At 37.4% G+C, this 23,953-nt stretch overlaps 1 pseudogene; it reads left to right on the top strand.

Annotated features, from left to right (window-relative positions):
- The first annotated feature begins 12,708 nt into the window (after positions 1–12,708).
- Positions 12,709–13,437, top strand: LOC120231628 (annotated as a pseudogene).
- The last annotated feature ends 10,516 nt before the right edge of the window (positions 13,438–23,953 follow it).

Here is a 23,953-nt window from a genome sequence, read left to right as displayed (position 1 = left end):
CGATTTAATCTTCATGAAAACTATATGATGTAGATGAGAGAAGTATTGTTACTATCCTCCTTTTGCAGATGAGGAAACTGAAACACAAAGAAAGTTAGAAACCTGAGGTCACATCATCCGATCAAGGGAGGCATTAATATTATGTCTGTATCACAGGATGAAGAAAATTATTCTCACTTCACAGATGAAAAAATGGAAACTTTCCCTATCACCCCAGTGTGGACCATTTATACTGTGGTTTGGATACTTGTTCCTTATTACAATATCTGGAGTTTGGGGGATTCTCTGAGTTCAGTGTATCCTGTGTGTAATACTTCTTCTACATTGTTCTATTATCTCTTAAATGGGGGAGGCAGAAGATACCAGGTGACCAGTGTGGTGAATGTACTTCCAGTTGAAGACAGATGATGTTAAGGAGCACTGCCAGCCATCTGTTGACATACTGATTTGCCACGGAAAAAAATGGAGTGCATTTGTTCACATTTCCAGATTATTTAAAAATAAGGAGCAATGGGAGTTATTAAGTTGGGCAATCTTGGTTCTAAGTAGCATTTATACACTTTTTTTTTCCTGGATGCCTTCCTTAAAATTAAATTTTTAATAACCTTTAAGCCTTGCAGCCTTGAGGGAATAATTTCTTTCACAGTAGTTCAAAGGTTTAATTTCACAGTAAAGCTTTTGAAATATGGTATTATCCCTTTTGTTCTAGAAAATTACTGTTTAAAAAAATCATATTTCAAAGTAATGATTGTAATGAGAAAAAGATATGAGGCCCAACTTCAAAAGGAAAAAATGATAACCTCGCCTGTGATGTCCTCTAGTGAGCCTTTCCCTCGTGGATTCTAATTTGTAACAGTTCGAAAAATCTCTGGAATTGCGCAGTCTCTGCCTGGTAATACAGCCCGACTGCTGCCTCACAGTGAGGAGGAGGGGTTGATATAGACATAACAGAAGCCATTAACTTTCTTATGTAAGTAAAATGCAATATGTCTTCAGTGCTGCTGCGTGTGTGTTTTCTGTAATGCTATTTCCAAACAATGTTATCTTTGGACTTCTAAAGCCATTTCTGTGGACATTAAAGTTGTGTGTAGAGTTGCAGAGCAGGCAGTGGGTACCGTGAAGTGTAGCAAGGCCTGGCAGGGAAAGGGGAAGAGAACCATCTAATACAGAGCATCCAGTCTGAGCTTTACAAATGTTTTATCTTTTTTAATCTTCATAGTAGCTCTCTGAGATCAATGCAATTAGCCCCATTTTACTAATGTTAAGGCCTCCTATAAAAGATAATACTCATCTGGTCTAATGAGTTTAAGAAATCAAAGTCCTCACTGCAACCTCCATTCAAAGCTCATTGGCTGTTTATCGCTTTATAAGAGTTTTTGTTTTTGTTTTGTTTTGCTTTGTTTTGTTTTAGAGAGAGAAAGAATGTGCATGCATATGTGCACGAGCAGTGGAGAGGCAGAGGAAGTGGTGGGGAGAGAGAGAGATAGACAGAGAGAGTATGTCTCAAGCAGACTCCATATTCAGCATGGAGCCCATTGTGGGGCTTGATCCCATGACTTTGTGACCTTGACCCGAACCAAAATCAAGAGTCGGGCACTCCACCAACTGACACATCCAGATGCCCCAAGAAGGTTTAAAAGGATTTGTTAAGTTGTAAGTTCAGAGACATGAAAAAGTTAACAAGGAAAGACTCGTGGAATGAGAACTATATATGCAGGGTAGAATTCGAGCCATAAATATCCAAAATTTAAAAAAAAGGAGAACACCTACCATTAGTTATTAAAGGACTGACAGTAAAGGAAATGTCAGGTAGTAGAGACATGGATGAGATCTCAAAATGCATATTTTTAATCTCTGGGGCTATAAAATGCAGGATAATTCACTGAAACCCTCTTAGCTTCAATTTCTGCATCTGAGAAATGGGCACAAAAGACAAAAATGGTTCCCTCAAGTGATAAAAGAACAAGGATGTGAAAAAGCTTTCTGAACTATCAACTCTCAGGTTAATGCACTCATAGCCATTCACTCTGTAGCTCTGTGTACAATTATTGGTTTTTAGATGTTTCCCACTCAGTATTTATCATACTTCATTGCAGTGATCTATTTAGATATTTTTCCCACAAACATACGCTAAGATCTTTAGGGCAGAGACTGTATTTTGTTCATCATTGTATTTATCACATATTATAAACTCAGCCACTTGCCTAAAATTTAATAGTACATTCCTATTTATGCATTCATACATTCATTTAATTAGCATTAATATCTACTAAATGCAAGATAATCAATAGAATGGAGTCAATTTAAACTAGGAGCTTTCATAAAATAATATATTGAGAGAAGTACAGAAGTATGGGTCATAGATCATAATATAAATTTTATTCTAGTTATTTCCTCTGTACCCTTTTAACTTTGGTAAACATAATAATAGTAGCTAACTTTTGTTAAATGCATACTACTCATCATGCTGTATGATAAGTAATATGCATGTGTTATCTCACCAATATCTCCCAATAAATAAAAAAGGTTAATACAGAAAGAAAAAAAAAAATGAGAGAAAGAAAAGAAGAAAAGAAAAGAAAAGAAAAGAAAAGAAAAGAAAAGAAAAGAAAAGAAAAGAAAAGAAAAGAAAAGAGAAAAGAAAAGAAAACCAGAGGCTAGGGGTATGCGGGTTGCTCAGCTGGTTGAGCAACTTTGGCTCAGGTGATGATTTTATGATTCATGAGTTCTGGCCTCAGCATCCGGCACTGTGATGTAAGCACAGAACCTGAAGCCTGCTTCGGATTCTGTGTCTCCATCTTTCTCTGACCCTCACTACTCAGGCTTTCTCTCTCTCTCTCTCTTAAAAATAAATAAATATTAAAAAAAAATTAAAAAGAAAAGAAAACCGCAGGCTGAAAATGGTGTCACTTAGACCAAGTTCTCAAACCAGGGCTTAATATCCAATCTAACTGCAGTTTCAACCTCCCCCAGAAATGTGACCTTAACCAGTCAGTCACGAAATGTTTTGTTTTGTTTTTCCATCAGCACCAATGAGTCTGTCACCTGGGTCCTCTCCATTTACCAGAAAGATGAGGTAATCTGCAAGATAAGACACCTAGCTTTTTCCCCTAGCAAGCAGCCTCCTGTGAAACAATCCTTTTATTCTGCTAATAACTTTCTTGTTCCATACTCTGTCTATAAAATTCTTCCATTTTGTATAGCTCCTCAGAGCGCCTCTCTACTTGCTAGGTGGGGTTTTGCCTCATTCATGCATCATTTAATAAAGCCAATTAGATGCTCAAATTTACTTGGGTGAATTTTATTATTAAACAGTACTAATACTATAAATTTTAAGGAAACTGAGGCTTTAATAGGTTAAGTAATTTATTCAAGGTGACCGTAAATACTGAGGTCAAGATTGAAAACTAGGTCTTCCTGATTCATTTATTCAGCAAATGTTTATTATATTCTTACCCTGTGTCAGGCTACTTACTGGGAATATAGTGGTGAATAAAAAAATCAGTGCTTCCCTTTGTGTACTTATTGACTGGCAGTAAAAGGAAGATTAAACATAGAAATGTGTGATTAATTCATTACTTCATTATAATTATTTTAAGTTTTCTTTAAATGTTTAAAATGATATTTGTAAAATCCAAGCTCATAATAGTCTTTAATTCTAAATATATGGAGAAATTGTCTCCTTTCTGACAGACACTTGATAGAGATGGGGCAGGTTTTATTCCCTCCAAGTTCAGAGTCATTTACAATAACTAATCTCTTGCTTAGTTATGATATTTTCAGCAAATAATATAGATTTTCATGTTTACATTCAATTTTAAATACTATGGAATTATAATGCATCAATGTTAAAATATATATAAATTTATTTTTTTAATGTTGGACACATATTCTCTTAAGTAGCCAAAAGGCCCTAAGGTTGGTCTCCAAAAGGCACTTTTCAGAAATTAATTCTTTTCTGGTACTAGAACTGGGTCACATAGATTGATATATTTCAACTTTGTAGCTCATCAACTTAATATGTCCCATAATTTCTTTTCTCTAAACCAAGAGCCCCTGTTGGATAAATGTAAACATATGAGTAGAATAAGTTTTTGTGATCTGTATTAAAAGAATGGGTAGTTATGGTATAATTAAAAGAATGTATATTCCATCTTTGTCCCTGGATCTGGCACAGAGTTCCTAAAATCTTTGGAACTTTCAGACCAATAAGAGTACCTTTTAATATCCATAGCAGGTCCCTTTTGACCAATCAGAGTTTATGGTGATAAGGTAACTCTTGGTGGGCCCCTTGATAGCTTGAAGATGGGTTACAGAGGAACCAGTCACATGATTAGAAGGTTAGAATTATCCATTCCACCTGACCCCCAACCTCTGAGGAAGGGAGAAGGGTTGGAGATTGAATTCAATCATCACTCACTACCCGATGTTTTATTTAATCAGTCATGCCTCTGTAATGAAACTGTTAAAATCTTTGAAACAATGAAGTTTGAGGGAGCTTACAGGTTGATGAATAGAGGGCTGTAAGAACTCCTGAATTTGTAGCAGGGTGGGCAGAGTGCAGGTAGTGTAAAGACCCCATTTCCTGCTGATATCTAGAGTATAGCAGTCTTGTGGAATTAAGTTCTTAACCCTTGGTGTGTGTACTAACTCCAGGTTGTTAGTGTCAGAATTAAATTGCATTGTAGGACACCTAGCTGATATTTGAGAATGGGAGAACTGATTGATACTGGAAAGATATATTTGAATTGTTTTAAAAAACACACAATGGTACTAAGAGTTTAACTTAGTTTTACAAAGGGCCATCAACTTAAATAGCTTCAATTCTGGTTCTGGCATTTAGAATTTGTATGACCTTGAGCAGGTTACCTAATTTCTTGAAGCTTCTGTTTCTCTCTCCATAAAACTGAAACATTCATAACACGATCGTTAGAAATATTAAAATAGTTACTCTAAATATAAGCTTTTTTCTCAATAGTTGGCAGTTAAGTATTTAGTCATTTTTAATTTCACTCCTTCTTCTTTTCCTTTCCCTCAAATTAAGTTCTAGAACAGACTATTTAGTAACAGCCCAGAAATCCAGTATGGTTCTAATTATACTTACTAGACTCCAGAAATCCCAGTATTTCTCTAACAACTGATGTCTTTCAGGCAGTTTATAGCTGTGGATCTGACCATGTATTAGGCAATGTGTCCCAGTTTGGGTTTGGGAAATATAGTCACCACTCCAGACTATACGGTGATTAAAATGCAGGAGATAGTGCAAGACAATACTGAATTCATTAACATTTACAACATATTAGCTATGGGATTATTTCCAGGGGCAAGAGGCAGGACAGAAGGGGTAGAACATTTGCCACTAATAGGAGGCATAGGTACCTTTAAGGTTTCACCACTAAATTTCTAACAAACCAGCTTCTCTGATAAGGCAGACCAGCCAGCCTTTGCGTGTTTTGCAATTTTCAATACACAGTTCTGCTTTCACACTTCAATAATTCATTTTCTAGCACTTAAAATCCAGAAACCTGCTCTCACTGATGTAGCTAAAATGTAAGGAGCAGAGTTTAATAACCAACATCTCTACTTATCTCATCTCATTCTCCAGTAAATTGTGTTGGGAAACATGTGTAAATAGTACCAAGCAAACAGCATTTATGGTATCCTTTAGAGTGTGTTCTATTTGAATTCTAGATTTAGTGACTTTTATAGAGGTAACAATTTTCCATAACAAAAATGCAAAACTTTTGAAAATGAAAATTCTAATACTATCATAAAATTGTAGAATCTTCAGACTTAGATACAAATAGAACAAACATAAATGGAGCATCCAATTTGTACTTGTAGTATTCTGAATGGTCTCAATCTCTGTGTGGCAGATATGATCACTCTCATTTTACAGACAAAGTCCCTTAGAATAGTAGAGGTTAAATTATTTTCCTATGGTTGGAGGAGAAATTGAGTTTAGATAAGTCCAAACAGACTTGAATGCTTCCCATAATGAGGAAGTGATTACTAACTTTACTTTTTAGGAATTAAGTATGAAGGTTAAAATTATCATTAAACATTCCAAAAGTCACTTCCACTACCAGGATATACATTCTTAGAATATAGCCATAGTATACATTTCAGATAATTTCTCATATTCAAATATGTACAACCATTGGATATGTCAAATTAATAAAATAATATAAAAAGGTCCTCCTTCCAATGATCTTAAATTTTGGAAAAATAAATATCTCAGAGCAAATGAGGTGCTCTTTAAGTCCATGGGTACCATATACATTATCAGATATTTTGTTTTTCAAAATTTACTTAGTGATATTAGATACATCAAGCAAAAATCACAATTCAGTTTGGTAGACAACATGACTCTGACATAATCCAAGTGGAACTACAGTTAGGTTAAGAAATTAAGACCATTATCAATATAAGCTTGAACTCTGAAGGCCATCAATATTTAAAAGACCTATGACAAACCTTTCTTCAATGTGTCCCCCATGATTTAAAGGTAATGTGAAGGTACATGAGCAACGTCGTGAATATTAAGAATTTTGCTCATGATGCAGTAATAAATCATTACTTATTTGGTATTAAGGCAAATAATACAATAATAGGAGCTAACAATGATTAAGCAATCTCTTTGTGCTAGATATTCTGGTAGTTAATTTACATATTTTAAATATTTCAACTCCAGATCTCATATAAACATTGTCAACGTCTGCCACAGTCTAACAATGTTATGGATGAGGACACCAGATCTCAGTAAAGTCAAGATATTCAGCTAGCAAGGACCTGAACTAGGAGCCATGCTCAAGTATGTTTGACATCAAAGGCAGAGCTTCATTCCTCACCGCCACAGGTGAATATTTGAAAAGATTAGAGCAGACTTTAATGAAGTAGTGTCATTCATCTCTAGACAAACAGAGCTCTTCATTAAGTGTCCAGCAGATTAAAAACCTAAAGTATGGACTGTGACATCAATGGCGAAAGGACCACCAAAGATTAATGTTTCCTTTTCATATATGAAAAGTCAGCCACAGACTGCATTTTGTCAGTTCCCTTGAATCTAGAAATGGATCTAAGTTCTGACCCAGTAATACTGACAGAAGAGATGTACAACACTTCCAGACCTGGTCCAAACTACTGAGTGATGCTTCATTGTGTCTCTTTTCTTTATGATAGTTTTCTGCCAAACTCCAAGGTGATCTGGGAAGCCAAATGCTGAAAGAGCAGAATCTCTTTTGGTTAGGTTTATTCCCACCTTTATTCCCACCTTATGCTGACTGGTCTACAGATGAATGACAAATAACTTCTATTATATCATACCATTAAGACGTGGGAGTTTTTCTCTTTGAGTAGTCTGTGATAACTGATAGAGTTTACTTGATATGCAGAATAGTTCCAGTAATGTGGCCAATCAAATCCACACACAACAAATTAGTCTTGTATAAGAGCAAAATGTTACAATGGCATTAGTTCCATTTCACTTTGAGAGAAGAAATTTAACTTTGGTTAAAGATGGAAGGAAAAAAAAGAAGTGTTATTTGGGAATGCTGAACGGCTGGACCTTTGGCTGGTGCTTCACAGAACCATTAGTTTTAATAAGAAACCATTCATTTTCGGAATCCTCGAGGCCAGAAAGCAGTAGTTTGTTTTAGTGGCTGGAGATGAAGTAAAATATCAAAGGAAATGATAAAATGCAATAATGATACTATACTGTTTCAGTTAAAAAAAACAGGAATTGCTTGAGTAAGATTTAAAAAGTCAAAGTTAACTATACAGGTAAATCTTTCTCTTTTCTGTTTCTCTCTCTAACCACCTTGAATATAGATGAAAAATGCTGACCCTGATAAGAATACTGCCTATCATCTACTTCAAAATTTTTATATTTTAAAAAAACATGGCTACATACTCTGCATATTAGTATCACAATAACATTCAAAATAGCACCATAAAATAAGCATTATCTTATCCATTTTATAGAAAGGGAAATAAACTCAGAAAGATTACACAAAATGCTCAGGGTCATATGGTAGACATGGATGTGAACCGGACACATCTGCTTAGTTATCCTCCTCTAACCACAATATTTTAGGCTTCCATCACCAACAATCTGTTGGCTCTACTCTCTATTTTTGCCTATGACTGTGTAAATGGAAAACCTAATATGATTATCAAGCTGCCCCCAACTTAGCCAGTCTATAGAGTTTGAGTCTGCTGGACATACTCCCTCTTTTGGCTTACCCAGCACCATCATCTTGTTCTCTTCTTTTTTTTAATTTCTTTTTTAAATGTTTATTCATTTTTGAGAGACAGAGTACAAGCAGAGGTGGAGCAGACAGAGAGGGAGACACAGAATCGGAAGCAGGCTCCAGGCTATCAGCACAGAGCCTGATGCGGGGCTCAAACCCACAAACTGTGAGATCATGACCTGAGCCGCTCAACCGGCTATGGCACCCAGGTGTCCCTCTTGTTCTCTTCTTAACTAAGCCTAATCCTGGGCTTCTTTCACTCTTCTCTGCCCTGAAAGACTTGATCCACCATTCTCCTTACTGGGAAAATTTCAGTTTTCAGTTACCCATGTGATTTCTCAACACATGAAAAAATTTCCCCCAGTACACTGTTGTTACAGAATTTATGTTCAGGGCTCATATATTCTTAGAGAAGAAACACACTTTATTCTTTATGAAAGTCTGTATTTTATGTTGCACACTTATCCAAAGGACATGTTCCATATAAATCTTACAAATGAAAATGTGAATGTGAACATGCAAATCTGGTAACTGTGAATTGAGATATAAATAGAGAAGTCAAATACATGAAACATTTCTTCAAGGCAAGAAAAATAGATCAAGGGAGACAAAAAGATTTGCTTCAGTGCTTGGAACCTTGTTTTCTGCCAAAGTCAAGAAATATAAACAACAGTATTGACTTTGTAAGGTCAAAGTTACCGGGTTTTAAACAAAATGACTACAATGGAAGGAATATTTTTTGATGTGCTTCAAAAAAGAAAAAAAAAAAAAAAACAAAAAAAAAAAAACAAAACGAAACATACCCCTCAGAATAAAAGCTGGAGCTTGTCAGTCATCAGCATTTTAATCCTTCGACACATGAAACTATTTATAATTTAAAAGTATTCTGCAGGATATAAGAAGAGGCAACACACATTTATCAAGACCCTACCCTATTTTAGGAATTTAACTAGATTAATCTTCACAAAAGCTCTTTGAGGAGAATTATATATTTGTTTGTTTCCATTTTAAAGTTCAGAAATTTGTCCTGAGAAGTAGGTGATCTTCACAAATGTCTTAAAGCTGGTGAGAGGATAGGACCATGATTTAAAATTAAGTCTATCTGCAAACAAAAACTAAGGGAGCTCATGACCACTAAACCAGCCCTGCAAGAAATATTAAAGGGAATTCTTTGAGTGAAAAGGAGAGGAGAGGCCAGAGTAATAGTATAAAGGTAGGAAACACAAAATCAGTAAAAATGAATATTTCCATAAAAAATCAAAGAGCTCACAAAATAAAGACATAAAATATAACAACATACACCTAAAACATGAAGAGGAGAAGAGTAAACAATAGGTTAAAATGTAAACAAACATCAAGTATAGACTACTATATGCAAAACAGGTTATATTCAAACCTAATGGTAACTATATATCAAACAATACTAATACATATGCAAAGAATAAAGAGAAAGAATGGGGCAGCTGGGTGGTTCAGTTGATTAAGCTCAGCTCAGGTCATGATCTTTCAGTTCATGGGTTTGAGTTCCACATCAGACTCTGCTGACAGCTCAGAGCCTCGAGAGACCACAAATACATAGACAACATGCCACTAAACATGGGTCAACCAGGCAACAAAAGAAGAAATAAAAAGTACATGGAAACAAATGAAAATGAATACACAATGGTGCAAAATCTTTCAGGTAGAACAAAAACAGCTCTAAAAGGAAAGTATATACCAATAAAGGCCTACCCCAAGTGTCAAGAAATATTGCAAATAAATGACCTAACTATAAACCTAGAGAGGCTAGAAAAAGAACAAACAAAACCTAAAACCAGCAGAAAGAAGGGAATAATAAACATTAAAGCAGAAATAAATGAAGTATACTCTAAAAATCATAACAAACTGGGGCGCCTGGGTGGCTCAGTCGGTTAAGCGCCCGACTTCCGCTCAGGTCATGATCTCACGGTTTGTGGGTTCAAGACCTGCATCGGCTCTGTGCTGACAGCTAGCTCGGAGCCTGGAGCTTGTTTCAGATTCTGTGTCTCCCTCTTTCTCTGACCCTCCCCTGCTCACACTGTTTCCCTCTCTCTCTCTCTCAGAAAAAACTAAAACATTTTAAAAAATTTAAAAAAAAATTAAAATCATAACAAACCAAAATTGAACTGATCAATGAAACCAGGAGCTGTTTCTTTGAAAAAAAGTCAATAAAACTGATAAACTTCTAGCGAGATTTATCAAGAAAATAAGAGAAAGGACCCAAATAAGTAAAATTACCAATGAAAGAGGCGAAATGTCAACCAACACAGTGGAGAGAAAAACAATCATAAGAAATGTTATAAAAAACTATACCTCAACAAATTGGATAACCAAAGAGAAATGGATAAATTCCTAGAAACATAAACTACCAAAACTGAAACAGGAAGAAATAGAAAATTTAAACAGACTGATATCCAGCAATGAATCAAAAAACTCTCAACAAACAAACAAACAAAAAACCTCCATGACCAGATGGTTTCACAGGCAAATTCTAATGAACATTTAAGGAAGATTTAATACCTAATCTTCTCAAACTATTCCAAAAAATACAAAAGGAAGGAAAACTTCCAAATTCATTACATTGACACCAGAGCCAGATAAATACAGCACACACAAAAAGAGAATTAAAGCCTAATACCCCTGATGAACACAGAGGTAAAAATCCTTAACAAAATACTAGGAAAATGAATTTCAACAATGCATTAAAAAAATCATTCACTGCGATCAAATGGGATTTATTTCTGGGTTGCAAGGGTGGTTCAACATTTGCAAATCAATCAACATGACATAACATGTCAATAAGACAAAAGATAAGAACTATATGATCATTTCAATTAGATGCAGAAAAAGCATTTGACAAAGTAAAACATACATTCATGATAAAAACCTTCAATCAAGTAGGTTTAGCAGGAACATAACTCAATATATTAAAGGCCATACATGAAAAACCCACAGCTAATATCATCCTTAATGGGGAAAAATATACCATTTCCTAAAAGGTCAGGAACAAGACAAGGATGTCCACTGTCCCTATTTTTTTTTTTTTTAATTTATTTTTAAAGAGAGAAAAAGAGAGACAGTGTGAGCAGGGGAGAGACAGAAACCAAAGACAGGTTCCAGGCTCTGAGCTAGCTATAAGCACAGAGCCTGAAGCGGGACTCAAACCCACAAACCACCAGATCAGGAGCTGAGCCGAAGTTGGACAGTCACCCAGGCACCCGTCCTGACTTTTATTCAACATAGTATTGTATGTACTAGTTACAGTTAAAAGACAGCAAAAAGAAACACAAGGCATCCAAGGAATCCTACCTTTCCAAGGTAAGGAAGAAGTAAAACTTTCACTCTTTGCAGATGACATGACGCTGTATATAAAATATCCAAAAAAGACTCCATCAAAACAACTTTTAGAACTGATAAGTGAATTCAGTAAAGTCACAGGATGCAAAATCAAACCACAGAAATCTGTTCCATTTCCATACACCAATAATGAAGAAGCAGAAAGAGAAATTAAGAAAACAATCCCATTTTCAACTGCACCAAAAATAACAAGATGCCTAAGAACTAAACATAACCAGAGAGGTGAAAGACCTCTAGTCTGAAAGCTGTAAAATGCTGATGAAAGAAATTGAAGAGTACACCAAGAAATGGAAAGACATTCCATTCTCATGGACTGAAAGAATGAATACTATCAAAAATGTCTATACTACCCAATTAATCTCTATCAAAATACTAACAGCATTTTTCACAGAACTAAAACAATCCTAAAAATTATATGTAAGCACAAAAGACCCTGAATAGCAAAGCAATCTTGAAAAACAAAAGCAAACCCGGAGTCATCACAATGCAGACTTCAAGTTATACTATAAAGCTATAGTCAACAAAACAATATGGTACTGGCACAAAAACAGGCACACAGATCAATAGAATAATTGAATAGAACCCAGAAATAAACCCTCAACTATATGGTCAGTCATCTTCCACAAAGCAGGAAAGAATGTCCAGTGGGAAAAGGATAGTCTCTTTAACAAGTGGTGTTGGGAAAACTGGACAGCAATATACAAAAGAATGAAACTGGACCACTGTTTTCACTATCTACAAAAACTTATTTAAAATGGATTAAAGACCTAAATGTGATACCTGAAACCATAAAAATCATATAAGAGAACAAAGGCAGTAACTTCTTTGCCATTAGTCATAGTAACTTTCCCTAGAAAGGTCCCCTGAGGCAAGGGAAACAAAAGCACAAATAAACTATTGGGACTAAATCAAAAATAAAAAGCTTCTGCACAGTGAAAGAAATAACAAAACTAAAAAAGAACCTACTGGAGTTCCAGTATTTCAGGGTAGAATGGGAGGAAGTGGGGGTAAGAAGTGGCTGGCTGCAGCGTGGATAGAAGGAGGCCAGAAGCTAAGAGCAAGCAGGGGGTGGATGGGCAGCATGGCAGGGAGCACCACCGTGGAGGTGGTGAAGCGCGGGGTCCACGTTCTGCAGCAGCTGGCGGGTGATGCAGAGGAGTGGGCTCAGAACCTGCACAGGAAGTTGAGGGGGGAGGCAGCCAAAAACAGGCTGAGGCTGAACTGCCCTCCTTGAACCTTAGGATGCAGCTGAATGGTGCCCAGGAGCACCTGGCCACTGCCCTGCAAAAGTGGAGGAAGCTGAGAAAGCTGCTGCTCAGAGCAAGAGAGGTATGGATGCTATCGGAAACCAGGCCTTAAAAGATGAAGAAAAGACGGAACTCCAGGAAATCAACACTAAGAAGTTTAGCACATCGCAGAAGATGCAAATCTAAAGTACTAAGAAGGGGGCTCAGAAGTTGGAGATTATTGAGGGGGACTAGGAACGACCTGAGCTGACATAATCTCACTGCCCAGAGATGAATGAGTAGATTGCACTGATGGGCCAGAACCTGAAGTGTCTGAGAAAATTACTCTCAAGAGGAAGACACATATGAGGAGGAGATGAAGATTCTTACAGATAAACTCAAGGAGGCTGAGACCCATGTGTTCTGAGTTTGCTGACAGGTCTGTGGCCAAGCTGGAGAAGAAGGCTGATGACTTGGAAGATAAGCTGAAATGCACCAAAGAGGAACACCTCTGTATACAAAGGATGCTGGACCAGACTCTGCTTGACCTGAATGAGATGCAGAGCAGCCCAGTCCCCCCCTGACACGCTCCTCCCTCTGAGACAGACTCTGAAGGCTGAAGCTGGCTTTGAACCTGAGAGCTGATCTTTCATTGGAAGGCTGCTTTCTCCTTTTGCCACTTCCCCTACCCCAACCCCTGTGTCTTGTTCACCAAACTGTCTCTGTCTCTCCCCAGACATTTCAACAGGCTTTAAGCTGAGCACCTTTGGGAACAATGTTTTAGGGAATGATGTACACAATGCAAAGTATCTTTAAAAGCATGTTGTGATGTATACATTTTGTAATTACCTATTTTATTGTTGATGTAGCAACCGTTTGTAAAACATTCCAAATAATTGTACCGTTCTGAAGCAGCAAGTTCTCTAGCCCCTTCCTCACATTTGGAAAGCAAATTTTCAGCTTAACACATACTGCCCTCTCTAAATTATTCTGAAATTTTGTTTCTTTAGGGTTGAGGAACATTGGTCACCTCATTGGGCTAAGAACTCTCTCTACAGTCTGTGGACTGACAACACGCTGATATTTTAAGTTTCTTTCCCTACCCAGTTCCCCTTTTTGGTGAGGTTACCATGCGGTCTGTTAGGTGTACATCCTGCAGCTTATTGGCTTAAAATGCACTCTCCTTTGGTATGCTCCCTCTGGGCACTGACTGAGAGAAAGAGACCAATAGTAAAACTGTTTTGATACTGAAAATTGACAATTGTCTTTTTGAAATAAAGAACAAGTCCCAAAGAAAGAAAGAAAGAAAGAAAGAAAGAGAGAGAGAGACAGAGAGAGAGAGAGAGAGAGAAAGGGAACCTACTGAATGGAAAAAGATATTTACAAGATTATCTGATTAAGGGTTAGTATCCAAAATATATAAAGAACTTATAAAACTCAACACCTAAAAAACAAATAATCCAATTAAAAACTGGGCAGAGACATGTGCAGACATTTCTTCAAAGACATAGATGGCAAGCAGACACATGAAAAGATGTGCGACACCACTTATCATCAGAGAAATGCAAATCAAACCTGCAATGAGATATCACCTCATACCTGTTAGAACAGCTAAAATCAACACAAGAAATGAGGTGCCATTGAGGATATGGAGAAAGAGGAACCCTCCTACACTGTTGGTGAAAATGCAAACTAGTGCAGCTACTCTAGAAAACAGTATGGAGGTTCCTCCAAAAGTTAAAAACAGAACTACTCAACAATCCAGTAATTGCAGTCTTGAGTATTTACCCAAAGAATACAAACACACTAATTCAAAGGTACATATGCACTCTTATGTTCATAGCAGCATTGTTTACAATAGCCAAGATATGGAAGCAACCTAAATGCCCATCAATAGATGAATGGAAAAAGAACAAGTGTATGTGTATGTATGTATGTGTATATAGTCTGAAGATTGAACATATATAATTATAATATTAAATATATATATACACAGACTAAATGTGTTGTTATTATTATTATTATTATTATTATTATACAGTGGAATATTATTCAGCCATAAAAAAGAATGGAATCTGATCATTTGCAAGGACATAGATGGAGCTAGAGAGTATTGTGCTAAGTGAAATAAATCAGAGAAAGACAAATACCATATGATTTCACTCATATGTGGGATTTAAGAAACAAAATAAATGAGCAAAGGGAAAAAAGAGATAAAACTCAAGAAATAGACTCTTACATATAGAGAGCAAACCAATAGTTAGTGGAGGGAAAAGGAATGAAGGGATGGGTTAAATAGGTGATGAGGATTAAGGAAGGCACTTGTCCCAGTGAGCATGGGGTGAGGTATGAACTTGTTGAATCACTATATTGTACACATGAAACTAAGATAACACTGTCTGTTGACTAACTGGAATGAAAACAAAATAAAAACATAAAATCTCATATGTTTAAATATTATAATTTTAAATAAAATTAGTCTTAACATTTCATGTTCCAAAGGCTGTATTTGCAAAACTGATCTTATACAAATTTTACAGAGCGCAACCTTACATTCCTGCTGATGGACACTTTGAATGCCTAGATTTAAGATGAGATAGATTTATTTTTCTTTCCTATGACATCTGTGTTCCGCAATCAACTTCTGGTAACTTTGGCATCCATGGATTTCATATGACTAAATAATGTAGTTTCACCATCAATTTGCATCCAGTATGAATAATGATTTCCAATGGGATATCACCTTCAAAATAATGAAAGCATAGAGCACAGGTTTAAAAAATGGCATATGGGGCCAGATTTGCATGGGTTAAGATCCAACCTTAGTTCCTTGCTCTAACTGTGAACTTGGGCAAATGACAGTATCTTTTGGTGCCTCTCTTTTAAGACCTGCAAAATGGGGATAATCACAGTTCCTAACTCATAGAACTGCTATGAGAACCTAATAACTATATAAACAATATGAGTGGAACATTGGACTGTGTATAGTAGATATTAAAGGTTAATTATTCTTATTATCTCTTCCAGCTCTTTCCACTACCTCGTCCATGCATAAACAATATATCCCTGGCCTACAAAATTACTTGTGGATTACCGCTGACTCTAAGTTCTATATTAACACTATGCCTTTTCATGAGTTGTTCCCTCTGCCTTAAAATTCTCTCCACATGTTGGAGGCCTTGGGAGACTCTTACTTTTCCATCAGAACCAAGACTGCCTTTACTTCATCTCAGATTTCCTTGATTGTTTTTGGCATGGTTAATTACTATAAGTTCCACAGCATCCAGAAACTCCTCTATTAGAATATGATATAATAAAAAAAAATACTCAATAGCATATCTATTTTCACTCCTAAGCAAAAATATTTTAGATGGCAATAAGAAAATCATATTAATTTCTATACCTTCAATAAGTAGTGTCCTCATGATAGACATTAATAAATAAGTGTATTTTGAATAAATGAATGAATGGATGGCAATGGTGATGTGTTTAAAAACAATGTAAGGGCTGCTCTCATGCTAGGTGGCAACTTTGCTATACTATTTTGTTGAGGTTCTTGCAATAAGTCTGCCTTTCATGCAATACAACATGATTAATGAGGTCATTTTAATATATTAGCAATTAAGTCTTCGGGTATGGTCTAGATCATACTCTATAATCAAACATGTTATAATGAGGTTTCAGGATATTTGAAACAGGGCTATGAGAGAAAATCACATTTTTCATGAAGAGTAAAATTCTTATTTATGTGGAAGAATAGGAAAAGGGAAAAGAGGGGGAAAAAAACACAAGATTAGCTGCTTTCTTATATATTGAGTGTCAGACCTGCTCTCAGGATCTTCACAATGAGTCTCTCATTTCTCATTCAATTTTTATTTGAGGTTAGGTTGTATCCCACATCACAAAGTTATAGGGATATTTTTCAAATTTTATTTTTGCAATATTCTGCAAATGTTCCTCCTGTGTGTTTGCATTTGTACATATGTGTGTAGTCAGGTTTTTTGAGGTATAATTTATATACTGCAAAGGCCTTTGTGTTTTCTATCACTGTCCCCCATAAATAGGGTGACCATACATATCAGTTTGCCTGGTGTTTCTGGTAGGTTTCCCTGAGCAGCAAACTTAGAGATGGACTATGGACTTGAGAGTGAAAGATGCTGATCTGACAGTATCCTGGGATTTACATTTGTGGAAGGGAAGGGAAAGAAGCAGCACTGGACAGAAAGAAAGGAGGAGATGCACTGAATCTCAGGGTAGCTCCAGCCAATCTCATAGGGAGCTGTGAAGCTGAGAAGACCCTACAGAATTGTCCTGATGTGAAGAAGAAAAATCGTTATATCTCTTCCCCACCAACACACACACACACACACACACACACACACACACACACACACACGATCAGTCATTGGTTGCTCTGGAAAAGGGATGTGATGGTGGGTAAACTGACTCCCCTACAACTGAGTCCAACCTCTGAAGGGGGATATGGGTGGCATATCATGATATCCACCACCCTGCTTGTCCCTGTCTTATACACATCTTCCCAATGTATTTATGAATAGTGCTCCCTTTCACACTCAGAATTATCCTAACTTGAATAATAAATCATATTATTACCCTACCCTTAAATCATGTGTCTTGGGAATTACAGACCTGGGGGAAAGGAGGTGCAAAGGAAGAGGGATATTCTGAAAAGAAAGCAAGCCTCTCTTGGGGCACCTGGGTGGCTGAGTCAATTAAGCATCCAACTTCAGCTCAGGCCATGATCTCACGGTTCGTGGGTTCAAGCCCTGTGTCAGGCTCTGTGATGACAGCTCAGAGCCTGAAGTCTGTGTCAGATTCTGTCTTCCTCTCTCTCTACCCTTCCCCCAGTTGTGTTCTGTCTCTCTCTGTCTCAAAAATAAATAAACTATTGAAAAAAAATAAAGAGAAAGGAAAGCAAGGAAAGGTTGAACTCTAAGTCCTTTTAACCATGAGCGAGTATAGGCAAGAAAAAAGAGATAATGAGAAGTCAAAGAGGAGTGAGTCCTCACTTTCCCTCTCTCAGTGTGAAACTCAGGGGAGAAGAGAATAATAGAAATATCCAGAGAAGTATGTTTCTGGTGACACCTGAGAACATGAGAGGTCCATAGATCCATGGGTAGCTTGTAGCATCAAGCCTCTAGGCTTCAAGTCTCTAAAAGAAGCTCTGTGTATGGCATCTTCAAGAAGGTATGGGGCTACAGCATGAAGCAACAACAATGTGCAATGTGTCTGGATAGCTGGACTGTGGCTGCTCTATCAGTTCCCACAGCATGGGGTTGGGTGTGCAGAAAAAATGAGAACCTGTGCATGCCGTAGCATGAGGATACCAGAATGCTAATACAGCTATGAAGATCCCCCAAGGGAGTAGGGAGACTTCATGGGCTCTCCCTCCAGCAATGGTTGTCATCACATTGAGGCAGCGACCAGATAAGCCACTGTGTACCAGAGACCAAGGAGAATGCAGAATATACAAAGTAGACTATTATATCCTCACACATGGCCTCTATCCACATCCTCACACCTATTTTGGCTTAACTGACTTACTAGTTTAAAAGGAGAAACAGGTTTGTGAGGCAGAGCCCTTTCTTTTTCTATTGGCTCCAGCCTCTTGCTGGATGCATGCATATCATACCAGAGCCTCTGTGTCCATAGCTCAATCCATTTAGTATTAGAAAGAACACTTGCTTTTATATATTAATCACACTTAAAAAAATCCACTTCATCAATAGTGAAGGCTCACTGTTGGCCAGGCAGCAGTCATGGCAGTGGTCACTGCCTACACAGTTACTGATATCAAATGTGGCTGTGTCAAAACTTGATGAATGGGTATCAGAAATGCTGGATAAAGTCCTAAGGATTGTTTTTAAGCCTCAGGAAACAAACAGTGAGGGATTACATTTAATATGCTTGGGAATATTGTCGAAGGAAGAGCGCAAATGAGGCTAGTTCCACATCTTTGAAAATCCGGTTTCAAAGTCCAGCACCAGGGCACCTGGATGACTCAGTTGGTTAAGCGTCCGACTTCGGCTCAGGTCATGATCTCACGGTTTGTGGGTTTGAACCCCACATCGGGTTCTGTGCTGATGGCTCAGATCCTAGAGCCTGTTTCAGATTCTGTGTCTCCCTCTCTCTCTCTGACTCTCCCCTGTTCATGCTGTCTCTCTCTCTCTCAGAAATAAATAAAACATTAAAAAAAAAAAAAAAAAAAAGTCCAGCACCAGGGCGGCCGGTGGCTCAGTCAGCCCATTCGGCTTTGACTCTTGGTTTCAGGTGAGGTCATGATTTTATGGTTCATGAGTTCCATCCCCACATCAGGCTCTGTGCTGACAATGCAGAGCCTGCTTGGGATTCTCTCTCTCTCTTCTCTGTGTCATGCATGTTCTCTTTAAATAAATAATAAAAGCTTAAACAAAAAAGTCTAGCACAATGACTTCTGGATATTTTTCTACGGACCTATTTTAAGAATGCCAAGTCACCAAGACTTCTGACAAGACACAGGCAAAATTATACAGAAGCAGCTCAGAAGCTGATCTATCTAAATGAAAAATATTTCTCCCAATATGAAGCTTTATGAAACTCTTTGCCAGTTTAATTGGCTCATGTTTTCTTTATGTTTGGATAAGACCAATGCAAAATAAAAATATATGAACAACTAAGTCTATTTTTTCAGGGGTAAAATAGAAATTAAAAGTTGTAAGAAAGTATATTGTTAAATAGCAATTATCAGTGCTTTATCTAAAATTATAACATAACGGCATGCCTTAAAATATGAGTACATTTCCCTGGACTCAAAGAAATGTTATATTTTGGTCATTTTATTTATTTTTGCGGTTATTTCTCAATTGGCTCAAACTCTGGAGGTGAGGAGTACTATTTATAGAATCCTTTCAAAGATTCCCAATTCCATTCTTGTGGAGGAAAGGAGGGAGACAAAACTCTAAAAGGCTCAACTTTTAAACTAAAGTGACAGTGACTGTTTTATTTTTTTATTTTATTTTATTTTAATTTTTTTAAGTTTTTTTTTTTAATTTATTTCTAGAGAGAGAGAGAACGTGAGCAGGGGAGGGTCAGAGAGAGAGGGAGTCACAGACTGAAAAAGGCTCCAGGCTCTGAGCTGGCTGTCAGCACAGAGCCCTACGCGGGGCTCGAACCCATGAACCGCGAGATCATGACCTAAGCGAAAGTCGGACGCTTAACCGACTAAGCCACCCAGGCGCCCCGACAGTGACTGTTTTAAATGAAAGGAGATTGCTTAAAACAGAAGAGACTCACGTATGTATAATTATCAAGCTTATGTGGTCATACTACCCAATAGTTTAGGAGATTCACAGAAAAAACATCACACCTGCTACAGGAAAAAGAAAAGCAACGCTTAACTCATGAATTTTAATAATACTCAGGAAATATACAGCTTATTTACACCAACGATTGTTGGAGATAAGGACAAAGGATGTAGAAGTGCTTGATTAACCTGCCCAGGACCACATGATACTATAATTTAGCTAAGAGATAAACCCCAGGCCATCCCATACCAAAGCACCTTCCCATCCCAAAGTTACATACTCTTCTTCCTTTCCACACATTGTACTACCATTGTGTAGAGTTAATTTCTGTCTCAGCCTGACAATCTTTACTTTAGTGTTACCTGAAGTAGGTAAGCAGAAAGAAAGAATGAATGGAACCAAAATGTTCTGCAAGGCAAATGGTTTTGGATTCAATAATTTAAACTTTGGGGTAAGTGTGTACATCTGAAACTATAAAGAGATTGTAAAAAGAGAAAGTCCCTGAATGCATGCTTGAAATAAATCCATGGTTAACAAGGCTCAGGTTTCAAACTAATGAATATTTAATTAAATGTTTGACTTCATCAAGGAGACTTAGTAAATTACTAAGTCAAAAGTGCTATGCCTGTTAACATCCTTTCCAGCTCATGAATGTACCTAGAGCTAAAGTGCACACAAGATGATCAAGATTCAAAGGATGCTGGGCCCTCAAGGTCTTTAGAGATCATCTCATCTGGTGTTATTTGGCATGTGTACTGCTCAACACAGTTCTTAGATACTGTCTAAAAACAGGGGACCCTTTTATCAAATGAGCTGACAATATAATCACCTGGGAGAGTCTAGGCCTCAAGAGCCTAGAAAAGACTTCAAGAAATTCTCTAATTCAACAACAACAACAATAACAAGAACAAAATAATCCATTTAATTTCCAGCTTTTCCTAAAATTGATTTGGCCATTTAAAAAAGGTTTCTCTAGGGGCACCTGTGTGGCTTAGTCGGTTAAGCGTCCGACTTTTGCTTAGGTCATGATCTCACAGTTCGTGGGTTCGAGCCCTGTATCAGGCTCTGTGCTGACTGCCAGCTCAGAGCCTGGAGCCTATTTCAGAATCTGTATCTCCCTCTCTCTCTGACACTCCCCTGCTCACGCTGTCTCTCTCGCTCTCCTAGAAATAAATAAAAATATTTTAAAAAAATAAAATAAAAAAGGTTTCTCTATATTTTAACAGACACCAAAAGCTCAAGGAACAGGTGGTCCTTCTAATTCTCATTTAATATAAATACCAAATCATGTTGCTTAAAATAAGGGAAATGAAGGCCAAAGAAGTCAAGTGACCTAGGGGCCATCTAATGAACTAATGATAGAGTCGTGGAGTCTACTGCTGCAGACCTACTTTTTTTTTCCCATTAGAAAGACTTTAGAACCTAATGTTTCAGCAGGTTTCTCGTGTGCCCCGTAACATTTAATGGTCTTTAGTGAGCTCACAGGTTTTACAGTTTTCCTTCCAGTTTTAACATATACCTGAGGGACTAGGTTCCTCTTCCACAATTATGCAAAGCCTCAGCTTCACTTCATTTCAACATTTAATCAAATCTTGCTTAGTATCCCTCCCCCGTCCCTTCTCTGGAGCTGCTAATTGCTTTATGTGCATCTCTACCCTGAATATTCTTAATTGTGAAAGAGTTTAAATGGATATGGGGTTTAAATTTGATTTATAAAAATCTCTTAAGTGGTCTTCATTGCCTTTAATGGAAAAGTATCCTTATTTCCTTTTCTGTTTGAAGAGGTGTTAATTAAATGTGTTGAGTTAATTTAAAATTAACAGTGGATGTAATTTGATGTCTTTCTATTGAATCAGCAAGTTCTAAATGAAGATTCTCAGGTCAAGAAGATTCTTGTTTTAGGTGTGGTGAATCTATGTGAATAGAACATTTTGGAGAATGAATCATCTGCTCTTCTATAATTATATTATGTGGAAAGGGAGTGTCAGTGCAGAGCCTAGTCCACTTTGAAGTGGAAAGAAAATTGGGTGCCTAGACAAATAGAACCTACCCAAAAGTACAGAGGGACCAATGGCTTTCACGGAGCCTGTCATCTGGCAATACACGTGGTAATTCCACAGAGTTGTTAAAGCTGCAAAATCTTTGGAGATCAAGTTACCCAAATCCCCCACTGTGAAGACAAGAACACTGAAACCTATATGGGAGAATAATGAGCTCAGGGTCACCTGGTAAATTAGCACTAGTGTCTAAAACTGAACAACTGTGGGGCACCTGGATGGCTCGGTCAGTTAAGTGTCCAACTTTGGTTCAGGTCTTGATCTCACTGTTCTTGAGTTTGAGCCCTGCATCAGGCTTTGTGCTGACAGCTCAGAGCCTGGAGCCTACTTCAGATTCTCTCTCTCTTTCTCTCTCTCTCTCTCTCTCTCGCTGTCGCTCTCGCTCTCTCTCCCTCCTTCCCTCTCTCAAGCTGTCTGTCTCTCCCTCTCTCTCTTTCTCAAGAATAAACAAACATTACACATTTAAAAAAAATAAAATAGAACAATTATCCTTGGGGCGCCTGGGTGGCTTAGTCGGTTAAGCGTCCGACTTTCGCTTAGGTCATGATCTCGCGGTTCATGGGTTCGAGCCCCGCGTTGGGCTCTGTGCTGACTGCCAGCTCAGAGCCTGGAGCCTGTTTCAGTCTGTGACTCCCTCTCTCTCTGACCCTCCCCTGCTCACGCTGTCTCTCTCTCTCTCCTAGAAATTAAAAAAAAAAAAGAGCAATTATCCTTAACTTATAACCCCCAGAGACATGTACAAGTCACAAAGTTATAGGCTAAGCTATTTTTGTTGTTGTTGTACAAGTCTTATGGAAGCAACAATCATCGCAGCATTATGAATTTCAGTGTGGCGTACCATTCTTTTGTTTTAGTTTTCCTGATATATTTACTTTTCAATTGCTGTATAACAAACTATCACAAATCTAACAGCTTACAATACATATTTATTGTTTCCCACTTTCTATGGGTCAGGAGTCCAGGCATGGCTCTTCTGGGTCCCCTGCATAAGATCTCACAAAACTGCAGTTAAGATGTTTGCTAGACTATTTTCCTTTCTGGAGCATGGGGTTCCATTCTAACCTCATGCAGCTGGCACAATTTAATTCCTTATCCTTGTGTGGCTAAAATCACCACTTTCTTGTTGGCTCTCAGCTCTTAGTTCCTAGAAATTGTTCACACCTCCTTACCATATGGCCCTCTGACGATGTGGTAGCTTTTGGCTTTGAAGTCAGCAGGAAAACTATTCTTGTATCTCTTTTATGTGTTTACCTGATTACGTCAGGACCACGAGGATAATCTCTCTGTGGATTAACTCACTGTCAACTGATTAGACACCATAACTGCATCTGCAAAATTCACCTTGCCACATAATGTAATTTAATCATGATGGCACATCCATTATGTCCACAGATCACATTACATTCAAGGGAACATTATATGGGACATGTCCTCAGGTAGTAGGAATCTAGAGACCATTTTAGAATTCTATTCACCATACCAGACCAGCTTCACCTTCTTCCAGAGACAGAATTATGGTGAAGTTTATGTTGCTTACATTTCAAACCTTTTCACTTACATGGCCACTGTCAGTACTGGGGATGGTTGGGAGTTATAGAATACTCTAAGCAGAGAGAAGAAGTTTGATACAGAATCATTTCCACTGAAACATTTCTATATAATCTAATTCAGGAAGAAAGGGGACTAAGTCTCTAAAAATCTAGGGTTTTTTTAGTGATTTATTTTCTTATTTTAAATAA

This window comes from Hyaena hyaena, unplaced genomic scaffold (assembly GCF_003009895.1).
Source record: "Hyaena hyaena isolate Hyena2069 unplaced genomic scaffold, ASM300989v1 scaffold_59, whole genome shotgun sequence".
Lineage (NCBI taxonomy): Eukaryota > Metazoa > Chordata > Mammalia > Carnivora > Hyaenidae > Hyaena > Hyaena hyaena.
This window is presented reverse-complemented; position numbering and strand designations above follow the sequence as displayed.